At 41.9% G+C, this 12,290-nt stretch overlaps 1 protein-coding gene across 1 annotated transcript in view; it reads right to left on the bottom strand.

The window, feature by feature from the left end:
- LOC140191884 (supervillin-like) overlaps positions 1-12,290 on the bottom strand; it is a 263,570-nt gene that overhangs the window by 158,003 nt on the left and 93,277 nt on the right.

The following is a 12,290-nucleotide window of genomic DNA, read 5'->3' as shown; positions in this document are numbered from 1 at the left end:
TCCAAATAGGTGTGAGGTGGTTCATTTTGGTAGGTCAAATATGATGGCAGAATATAGTATTAATGGTAAGACTCTTGGCAGTGTGGAGGATCAGAGGGATCTTGGGCTACACAGGTTGACTCTGTGGTTAAGAAGGCATAGGGTGCATTGGCCTTCATCAATCGTGGGATTGAGTTCAAGAGCTGAGAGGTAACGTTACAGCTATATAGGACCCTGGTCAGACCCCACTTGGAGTACTGTGCTCAGTTCTGGTCACCTCACTACAGGAAGGATGTGGAAACTATAGAAAGGGTGCAGAGGAAATTTACAAGGATATTGCCTGGATTGGGGAGCATGCCTTATGACAATAGGTTGAGTGAACTTGGCCTTTTCTCCTTTGAGTGATGGAGGATGAGAGGTGACCTGATAGAGGTGTATAAGATGAGAGGCGTTGATCATGTGTATAGTCAGAGGCTTTTCCCCAGGCATGAAAGGGCTAACACAAGAGGGCATATTTTTAAGGTGCTTGGAAGTAGGATACAGAGGCGATGTCAGGGGTAAGTTGTTTGTTGTTGTTTTTTTTTAAAACGCAGAAAGTGGTGAGTGCGTGGAATGGGCTGCCGGCGACGGTGGTGGTGGAGGCGGATACAATAGGGTCTTTTCAGAGATTCCTGGATAGGTACATAGAGCTTAGAAAAATAGAGGGCTATGGGTATCCCTGGATAATTTCTAAAGTAAGTGCATGTTCAGCATAGCATTGTGGGCTGAAGGTTCTGTAGTTTGCTGTAGGTTTTCTATGTTTCTATATTTCTAAATGTTGTGAGAACCACCTAACATCTTCTCAGGCAGTATATTCCAGATTCTGGACACCCTGTAGTGGGGAAAAAGTCAGGAGGGCAAAGTTTATCTTGTACAAAAGCACCCAAGGACAGTGAGTGCTGCCTGCCACTCAGACTCACCTCTGTATATTTTGTTCCACTGACTTCAAGCAGATCAGTTGCTGAATTTCTTCAACTCTCTCAGTACTTGTGGCCAAAACCAACTCTCACTGTCCCTCATTCCCTGTCACCTCCCACAACCAACACTCAGTGAGGCACTGGGGACATTGAAAATATCCTTCACCCAAAACACATTTAGAGACAAATAAACTCATCACCAAGTTCAATAAAATAAGCCAGCACAACAAGAGAACAGACTCAACAGCATTCATAATGTAAAGAGCTTTCTGAGAAGATCTTTATAAGAGGTTAGATGAGAAATCGGAGTGCAGGCGGATGCAAAAATAAGGTAAGGTTTTAAATTCTACCATCTGATGGAAAACTAATGCCTCAAAGCATAAGGCAGTGTCAGAAACAGACAGAACGAGCAGGAGAATGGCTCTGATCAAAGCCAAAGGGAAAAAGGGTCGGGCTGATTTTACACCCTGTCTGATCACCTTACCATTGATGTCAAAAGAAAGGAATATTGGCCAGAACTGCTGCCATTAGTTTCCCAGTCCAGCGGTGAAAGCTGAAACATGTCCCAGAGTCTTAAGAAGATTTCACTGATGCCAGATATAATGGTAGCAGGAGGAAAAACTTTGAAAGTGAATCCCATAAAGCATAAATTAGCTGCAAAATGACACCTGAGGTTGTGGGAACAAGGAGAAGGAGACCAGCTCTCAGGGAAATTGGTTCTAGCCAGGCATAGTATTTGAAGAGCTATTTTAAAGATTAGCTTTATTTGTCACATGTACATCAAAACATTGAAAAATACAGTGAAATGTGACATTTGTGTCAACAACCAACACAGTCAAAGGATGTGCTGGGGACAGCTTGGAAGTCTCGCCATGCTTCAGCCCCCTTGGCCACAACTACTGACCCACACATATTGGAACGTGGGGGGACTGAAGCAGCTGGAGGAAGCCCCTATAGTACAAAACCCATGAGGGTACAAGCTCCTTACTAACAATAGTGCAATTCAACCCAGGCCCCTGGCACTGTAAAGCATGATGCTACCTTGCTGCCCTTTTTACTTGCCCTCTTATGGCAAAAGTGTCCAAGATCAAAGGGTTCAAGTCTATGGTGAGGAGTAACAGGTTTAGAGGGATCTGGGGAAGAATTCTTACCCCAGAGGGTTGTTAGAATCTAGAATGCGCTGTCAGAGCAGGTGGTGGAGGCAAATACTCTCACCGCATTTGCATGGGCATTTGAATCACAAAGCCATGAAGGCTGTGGACAAGTACTCATCAGCATCATGTACCCTGTGTTGTATGACATGGGTGAACATGATTGTTCTTGGGAAATTATTTACTTATTTATTTTTTAAAACAGAATTGGTTTGCCATTGCCACCTTCTGGGCAGTGTCTTTACAAGTAAGGTGGCCCCAGCCATTATCCATACTCTTCAGAGATTGTCTGCCTGATGTCACTAGTTGCATAACCACGGCTGGTGATATGTACCGGCTGCTCGTACGGCCATCCACCACCTGCTCCCATAGCTTCATGTGACCCTGATCAGGGGGCTGAGCCTTGCCCAAGGGTGACCTTGCAGGCTAGCGGAGGGAAGGAGCGCCTTACACCTCCTTTGGTAGAGATGTAACTCCACCTCACGACCCAAGTACAAGTAAATAGAATGCACTGTCTGTGCAAGTGCTAGTAAATAGAATTAGCATAGATATGCTGCGTGACTCTATAACTACAAGAATTCTAGGTGTTTAGAGACGGGCAGCCAGGAACCAACGTTTTGTCTGTTGTGTGAAATAGCCAAAGTATAATAAACCTAATAAGTTTATTCTACAGCTCTGTAAAACCCTGGGTAGATTACAGTTGGAGTATTGTTTTCAGTTCTGGTTGCCTCACTATAGGAAGGAAGTGTAAGCTGTAGTGAGGGTGTAGAGGAGATTTATCAGGATGCTGACTGGATTAGAGAACATATCTTATCAGGAAAGGTTCAGCGAGCTAGATCTTTTCACTTTTAGAGTTGTGGAGGAAGAGAGGTGACTTGACAGAGGTGTTTAAGATCAAGAGAGGCATAGTTAGAGTGGAGAGTCAGCACATTTTTCCCAGTGCAGCAATGGCCATTACCAGAGGAGATCTGTTTAAGGTGATTGGAAGAATGTTTAGGGGAGATGTCAGAGGTGGTCTTTTTTAAAACACAGTGAGTGGTGGGTGCATGGGTAGAGGTTGTTACAACAGGCACCCACTGATGTAAGAAAAATCAAGGGTTAGAATGATTGTGAACCAAAGGGCCCATACTGAGCTCTACTGTTCCATATTCGATAATCCATGCCTTCGTTCTTAGAATGTGGGATTCTTAAATCTGGAACTGTGTCTGTGTTCAGAGCAATGAACTCCTCTGCTCCTTGAAGACTTCAGCTATTCAGAGTACAGGAATACAAGTCATCAAGTTAGTAAAAGAATTTTGTTTCAGAACACCATGCATCAATCCACTCTAACAGCAAGATTAATTTTCTCTTAATCAGCCTTTACTGAGATACAATAATAAAGAAAGCCCCTATGATAAATCCAAAAGGGCAAGTACTACTTTAGAAGATTTTATTATTTTTAAGAGATCCCTCATTTTATATTAGGCAAATAAGAGCCCTCTTTACCAGTATAAGCAATTAATATTTTAAAAGAATTGCTTAGCAATCTTAAGTATTAACTTGTTTAACATAAACTCCTTGATGCAAGGAATGGGTGAACTCAAACGCAGGACACTGGCACGGAGATAGAGTTGGGATGCAGAAAAGGCCTGTGAGCGTGGCTGGAGCTGAACGGCAAACAGGAAGATGAATGGAAAGGCAGGTGGCAGACAATATTTATCTTGACATGGAGCGTTGCTGGAGCTGAACGGCAAATCTCAGTACTAAAACAAAACTTAGAATACACAATCCTAAGTGGCCGGGAACGTGAATTACCACACTGGCTGAAACAACGACCTGGCAATGAGTGGGTGCAAAGCCGGCGTTTTTATGCTGCAGGTTTAGATGAGAATCAGGGGTGCCGCAATCAAGGAGCCCAGGAGAACACGGGGAAAAGGGAATTAGGAGAATATGAGGAATCAACGGTCGGGGCCGTGATACTCCTCCATTAAAAATACAGAAAGAAGAATTATTCAGTAGTAAGTTAAGACCACCACATCATAATCTAGTTCATGTGTGTTAAATTGGTTATTTTCAATGTGCAGAAACAAAAGTACCACTATCCCAAGAGTTGCTTAAACCACCTTTTAATCTCACTGACCAGAAAACAAGCTACATATCATGGAAATGACCCATTAAATGAAATGGAGGCCATGACTGTCAGCTGTCCCATCACCCCTTGTTTGTAGCTAGCCATCTGAGGAAAGCTTCTGCCTGCTGCACATGGGTTTCTACTGATGAATCTTTCACAGTGTGGCAGCAGAGTGAAGTATCTCATATATGGAACTCTAGGATACAAACAGCAAAGACCTAAATGAAAGTCCCTTTCAGGAAACTAGAATACATCATTGGTACAATAGCCTGAGGTCTTTAGAAAAAGAAATCAAAGATTGTTAACTAAGAACAGAGAGATGTTTTTGTAACTGGTTAGAAGAGCTTTATGCCGATTGTGGTAAAAACACTGGGACATTGTTTTAAGCTGTGGCTTCAACTTAGTATCTACTGTTTTTACTTGGTCCAGTTTCCCAATGGATGAATACTAGAATCAGGTAACCTCAGCTTGGTCAATGGTGCTTTAAAGCAGGTTCATTCCAACAGAAACATCTAAGTGGGCACTAGCCTTCCCAGCATTGAGGACACCTTCAAAGGTGATGCCTCCGGAAGGTGGCATCCATTATTAAGGACCCCTATCACACAGGACATGCCCTCTTCTCATTATTACCATCAAGGATGGGGGTACAGTAGTCCGAAGACACACAGTTAACATTTCAGGAACAGCTTCTTGCCCTCTGCCATCAGATTTCTGAATAGACAATGAACCCGTGAACACTATCTCAGTATTTCTCCCTCTCTTTTTGACTACTTATTTAATTTAATTTTCTTTTTTATATATACTTTTTGTAATTTAAAGTGTTATTGTTATGCAGTGAAATGCCCAGCTGGTAGATATCACAAATCCTGGTTATGCGACCACTGACGCCAGGCAAACTCTGAAGAGTATTGATAATAACTGAGGTCACCTGTCTTGTAAAGGCACTGTCCAGAAGGCGGCAATGGCAAACCGCTTCCAGAAAAAAAGATTGCCAAGAACAATCGTGATGATATTAAAGCTGATTCTGATTCTAGTGGAACTGAGGTATTAAATTACACACTGCTAGAATAGAGTTCTGGGTTATCATACACTTGTGAACCCTAGAGTTACAAAATACTCCCCACAATGGACCTGTCTTTTTTTTTGAACTGAAAGATGTTCACTCATAAGTGACCATTTGTAGTGAAGGAACGGACAAAGGTCATCTGAAGTAAGACCTTAACACCATAAGACAAAGGAGCAGTAGGCCATTCGGCCCATCGAGTCTGCTCCGCCATTTTATCATGAGCTGATCCATTTTCTCCTATCTAGTCCCACTCCCCTGCCTTCTCACCATAACCTTTGATGCCCTGGCTACTCAGATACCTATCAATTTCTGCCTTAAATACACCCAATGACTTGGCCTCCACTGCTGCCCGTGGGAACAAATTCCATAGATTCACCACCCTCTGACTAAAAAAATTTCTTCGCATTTCTGTTCTGAAAGGGCGCCCTTCAATCCTTAAGTCATGCCCTCTCGTACTAGACTCCCCCATCATGGGAAAAAACTTTGCCACATCCACTCTGTCCGTGCCTTTTAACATTTGAAATGTTTCTATGAGGTCTCCCCTCATTCTTCTAAACTCCAAGGGACACAGTCCGAGAGCGGACAAATGTTCCTCATATGTTAACCCTCTCATTCCTGGAATCATTCTAGTGACCCTTCTCTGTACCCTCTCCAACGTCAGCACATCCTTTCTTAAATAAGGAGCCCAAAACTGCATACAGTACTCCAACTGAGGTCTCACCAGCGCCTTATAGAGCCTCAACATCACATCCCTGCTCCTACACTCTATTCCTCTAGAAATGAATGCCAACATTGCATTCGCCTTCTTCACTACTGACTCAACCTGGAACTTAACTTTAAGGGTATCCTGTAAGAGGACTCCCAAGTCCCATTGCATCTCAGAACTTTGAATTCTTTCCCCATTTAAATAATAGTCTGCCCGTTTATTTTTTCTGCCAAAGTGCATAACCATACACTTTCCAACATTGTACTTCATTTGCCACTTCTCTGCCCATTCTTCCAATCTATCCAAGTCTCTCTGCAGACTCTCCGTTTCCTCAGCACTACCAGCCCCTCCACCTATCTTCGTATCGTCAGTAAACTTAGCCACAAAGCCATCTATTCCATAATCCAAATCGTTGATGTACAATGTAAAGAGAAGCGGCCCCAACACTGATCCCTGTGGAACACCACTGGTAACCGGCAACCAACCAGAATAGGATCCCTTTATTCCCACTCTCTGTTTCCTGCCAATCAGCCAACGCTCTATCCACATATGTAACTTTCCTGTAATTCCATGGGCTCTTATCTTGTTAAGTAGCCTTATGTGTAGCACCTTGTCAAAGGCCTTCTGAAAATCCAAATATACAACATCCACTGCATCTCCCTTGTCTAGCCTACTGGTAATTTCCTCAAAAAACTGTAATAGGTTTGTCAGGCAGGATTTTCCTTTAAGGAATCCATGCTGAGTTCTGCCTATCCTGTCATATGCCTCCAAGTACTCTGTAACCTCATCCTTGACAATCGACTCCAACAACTTCCCAACCACGGATGTCAAGCTAACAGGTCTATAATTTCCTTTTTGCTTCCTTGCCCCCTTCTTAAATAGCGGAGTCACATTTGCAATCTTCCAGTCCTCCGGAACCATGCCAGAATCTATCGACTTTTGAAAGATCATCGCTAATGCCTCCGCAATCTCCACAGCTACTTCCTTCAGAACACGAGGGTGCATTCCATCTGGTCCAGGAGATTTATTTACCTTTAGCCTATTCAGCTTCCTGAGTACTTTCTCTGTTGTAATTGTGACTGCGCACACTTCTCTTCCCCGCCACCCTTGAGTGTCCGGTATACTGTTGTCTTCCTCAGTGAAGACTGATGCAAAATACTTGTTCAGTTCCTCTGCCATCTCCTCATCTCCCATTACAATTTCTCCAGCATCATTTTCTATCGGTCCTATATCTACTCTCACCTGTCTTTTAGTCTTTATATACTTGAAAAAGCTTTTAGTATCCTCTTCGATGTTATTTGCTAGCTTCCTTTCATAGTTAATCTTTTCTCTCTTAATGACCTTCTTGGTTTCCTTTTGTAAGGTTTTAAAAACTTCCCAATCCTCTCTCTTCCCACTAATTTTTGCTTCCTTGTATGCCCTCTCTTTTGCTTTAACTTTGGCTTCTCTTATCAACCACGGTTGCATCCTTTTTCCACTCGAAGTAGTCAGACTTTGACAGAGTTGAAAGCAACATTAAAGGAAAACTCAATACAAGTGGGAAAGGGCTGAGTAAGCAGAAGATCAGAGACAATGGACAATGTTGAAAGGGGCGACATGGTGGTATCATATGCTTGAAAGTGAACAGGAAAAGGAATATTTTGGATTAAAGCAGGAATCTAGCATGATTACAAACTTAAATCAGTAAAAGAAAATTTAAAACAGATTTAGGGAGAAATTTGCAAGAGTTGTATTTTGAGTATTTGATATCTCAGTGGAGTCTAAAAAGATTAGAAGCATTTAAAATTCCACCTAATAGGAAAGGAAGAGGGAAAGAAGGAAAGGAAGAGGGAAAGAAGGAAAGGAAGAGGGAAAGAGAAAGTGAGGACTAAATAACTGAAGGACCAACTTTTGTCTGTATCATTTGTTGTGTAATGATAGTAGCTCTGTTATGATGAGGAGAACCAAAGATAGCATTGCCAATGCCAATAGATCCACGGACACAGCTGGTGGTGCTGCTCTCTCACAGCTCTATAGACCTAAACTTAATCCTGACTACCAATTCTGTCTTGCTCTCCTTGTGGCCCATGGATTTCCACTAATGTCAGACAGACAGGTCTGTGAGTTAATTGGTCACTGATTTTTCCCTAGTTTGTAAGTGGGTTGGGGAATTGATGGGAACATGGAGAAAATAAAGAGGGGTTAGTTTAATTGGATGCTTGACGGATAGTGCAGATTTGGTGGGCTGAAGACTTGATGACTCGAAGTTGTAGTGCCCCAATAGGCCAAAGCTCAACCAGAACTTACCATGTACTGCATACCTTTATGCTAAAAACATGCAGCCTGGTCTTCAGTTCATCGGCCAAGTTCAATGGATAGATGGAGCTAGACTGCACAGTGCTGGGGACTGAGAGGAATTGGGGGGTGTTGAGCGGTGAGCTAATGAGGTCTGGTTTTCCTTGTAAACTATTTTCTCACACCTGTCCACCATCTTCCCGCTGACTCATTCTGCCAGAAACCACTTTATTGGGTGATGTTCAGGAGCTGATTTAACCCATCAGCACATCTTTAGGATGCGAGAGAAGAACAAAGTACTAGGAGGAAGCCCACATGGCCACAGGGAGAACATAACAGCACCAAAGGACAGGATCGAACCCAAATCTCATGTGCTGAAGGCAGCACCAATAACTTCTGCATCATTGTATACTTTCTCCTCTCTCAAGGGCACATTAATGTGTGGAATAACAGAAGGAAAATATTCAACACAGGTGGGGCCAATAAAGAGAATGAACAGGAAATGAAACAGCTGCTGCTGCTGAACAAATAACAGGCCGAGAGTGAGAAAGTGTACACCACGAATCAGCAGGTGGTGAGACATGTGGGGTATTCACCAGCCAGAGCAGAAAGTCAAAATACTGCAAATCAACAGTAAGAGGGACAAATGTTGAAATGGAAGAATTGTATTTCAGTCTGCTCCTGCTTTTGAGGAAATGTAGCATTGCTGCAATTTGAAATCTTAGCAAGAAGAGCAGTAGGTCCTTCTTCAGCAAGCAGATACCAGACGGGCTGGAGTTCAGTGGAAGAACTGACCAGGACTGTTAAATCATGATACTGCACCTTTACAAAACAGTGGTTAGGCTGCACAATGGAGTATGTGTGTACTTCTGGTCACCACATACTGTACAAAGGAAGTGGTTGTGCTGGAGGAAGTGCAGAAGAGATTCGCCAGGATATGGCTCTGACTGGAGGTCATAGGGAGAGATGGATAGGCTGGTCTTGTATACTCAGGAGTGAAGGAGGCTGGAAGGTGATCTGAGAGCAGTTTTTAAGATTATGGAAGGCATAGACAGCTTAGATAGTTGAAATATCTTTCCCATGAAGGGGCTTCAAAAACAAGAGGGTACAGTTTTAAGATGAGAAGCTTTAAACTAGACCTGAGGGATTTTTTTTTTTTTTTTTTTGCATTGAGTGTTTGATATCTATAGTGAGCTGCCAGAGGAGGTGATGGAACTAGATACAATTACTATGTTTAAGAGGCATTTAGATAGACACTTAGAGTCATAGAAAAGTACAGCACAGAGACACACCCTTTGGCACATCTAGTCCATGACGAACCATTTAAACTGCCTAGTCCCATCAACCTGCACCTGGACCATAGTTCTCAACCTGCACCTGGACCATAGTTCTCCATACCCTTACCATCTATGTACCTATCCAAATTTCTCTTAAACATTGAAAGCAAGCTTGCATGTACCACTTGCACAGGAAGATCATTCCACACTCTCATAGCCCTTTGAGTGAAGTTTCCCTTCAAGTTCCCTTTAAACTGTTCACTTTTCACTCTTAGCCCATGACCTCTAGTTGTAGTCCCAACTGTTAGTGGAAAAAGCCTGCTTGCATTTACCCTATTTATACCCCTCGGAATTTTGTATACCTCTATCAAATCTCCCCTCAATCTTCTACGTTCCAAGAAACAAAGTCCTAACTTATTAAATCCTTCCTTATAGCTCAGGTCCTCCAGACCAGGCAACATCCTTGTAAATTTTCTCTGTACTCTTTCAACTTTGTTTACATCTTGTTTACATCTTTCCTGTAGGGAGGTGACCAAAACTGCACATTATACGCCAAATTAGGCCTCATCAAGATCTTATGCAACTTCAACATAACATCCAACTCCTGTACTCGATACTTTGATTTATGAAGATCAAAATGCCAAAAGCTTTTACGGCTCCACCCACCTGTGACATCACTTTCAATAAATTATGGACCTGTATTCTCAGATCCATTTGTACTACTGCACTTAAACAGGCAAGGCATAGAAGGATACAGTGCTAATACAAGCATGTGGGATTAGTGTAGATGGGAATAAGGACAGCATGGTCATTGTGACCAAAATGGCCTGTTTCTATGCTGCACAACTTTTTGACACATCGACTATGGAAAGACACAAACTGCTCATGGAGGTCCAGAAAGTGATGACTGTTTGTCCTGTGGATGCCATCACAAGATGATCACATTCATGCTCTCAGCTTATCTACCCTTTGTGGCTCTGTTCAACATAACCTTATCATTGCAATTTATAAAGCAAATTCAGTTAGGTTGCGATCTACTGATCAGATGACTCCTTAATACGGGCAGGTCCAATTAAGAAGAGTCTAATATGGAATTGCATACAAAACCTGAGGAAGAGTGTAGGTCTTTATGAAGTTTCTTTCAACTTGTCAGATCAAATATGTTCAGCAAAAAATTATTGACATTATACAAATATGCATCATATTTAGGAATCATCATTCTTGATGCATACAGGCATTTTTTTGCAATAGTTATTAAACTGCTCAGTTCCTTACTGATTAATCTTCAAACAAACCGTAATACATTGCAGTTCTAATTTTAAATGTCCCAAAAGCATGGAGATGCAAACAAATGTCTTCTTCAAGAGGACAGTAAAACTTTGGAATTCTCCAAAAGGTGAGCTAAGGAGGCTCCGTCACTGAGGATAAGTAATATAGAGATTGATATATTTTTAGGTAGTTAATAAATGGTTAGTATTGAATCATAAAGGAGTACAGCAAAGAAACAAGCCCTCTAGCCATTTAGACTATGCTAACCTGATCTTCTGCCTTGTCACATCTACTTGTACCTGTACCATAGCCCTCCAAACACCTCCCATCCATGTACCGATCCAAATTTCTCTTAATTGTTGAAATCAAACCCACATCCACCATTTCTGCTGGCAGGTCGTTCCACACTCACACCACCATCTGAGTGAAGAAGTTTCCTCTCAGATTTCCCTTAAATATTTCACCTTTCGTCTGAAACCTATGACCTCTATTTCTATTCTCAGCAAACCTGAGGGGGAAAAGGTCTTAGGTACAGTAAGTACCCCTCATAATTTTGTATAGCTCTACAAAATCTCGGCTCACTCTCTTGCACTCCAGGGAATAATGTCCTAACCTAATCAACCTTTCAGTATTACTCAGGGAACAGGAAAACAAAATATCAACCAAGATCTAATTGAATGGTGGGACAAGCACAAGAGGGTAAGTGAGTTAGCTGAGCTACTGCTAAATATTTCTTGTGTTCTTATATTCAAATATGAGTTGTACCGTATCTGAAAGTCTCATTACACAATGTATTTTATGATAGGCAAGTTAACCATGACAGTTAAATATCAACTGTTAACATTATTCTGCTGCAAATAATTACCTAAAGGGAGTGGTGCTCTTTCAGAGCTCGCATCCTGTTGGTGAGAACTCAGACAAGCTCCCATCTCACCTCTCAGGTGGATAGAAAAGACTATGTGGTAATATTTTGAGGAAGACAAGAGGAGACTTGGATAATATTGATGTCACCCAACATCATATTAGCTAGCAACACACAGAAGCTGAACTCGCTCCGAGGGTCAGGCAGCATTTATGGACAGAGCTCCTGTGTATCCATCACATTATATCATCATGTCTGCATACTCCAAGAGGAAAGAAAAGTATGCAACCAATACAATACACTACATCTAGAACGACTATCTGAGAAATAACACTTCAACAAGTATTTGTTCATCTTTACATAAATGTAGAGACACTGTTTAAATTTGCCTTGAATTGAATTGACTTTATTTCTTACATCCTTCACATACATGAGGAGTAAAAATCTTTGTTATATCTCCATCTAAATGTGCAATGTGTAATCATACTAATTTGTAATAAATAGAACATTCAATGTAACATAGAAATACACTCAAATCAGTGCGAGTTAATCAGTGTGATGGCCTGGTGGAAGAAGCTGTCCTGGAGCCTGCTGGTCCTGGCTTTTGTTCTGCAGTACCAATTCCCAGCGGCTGGAATAG

The sequence above is a fragment of the Mobula birostris genome, chromosome X (genome assembly GCF_030028105.1).
Source record: "Mobula birostris isolate sMobBir1 chromosome X, sMobBir1.hap1, whole genome shotgun sequence".
NCBI classification, from domain to species: domain Eukaryota; kingdom Metazoa; phylum Chordata; class Chondrichthyes; order Myliobatiformes; family Myliobatidae; genus Mobula; species Mobula birostris.
Note: the sequence above shows the minus strand (reverse complement) of the source record. Positions and strands in the feature narration are given on the sequence as shown.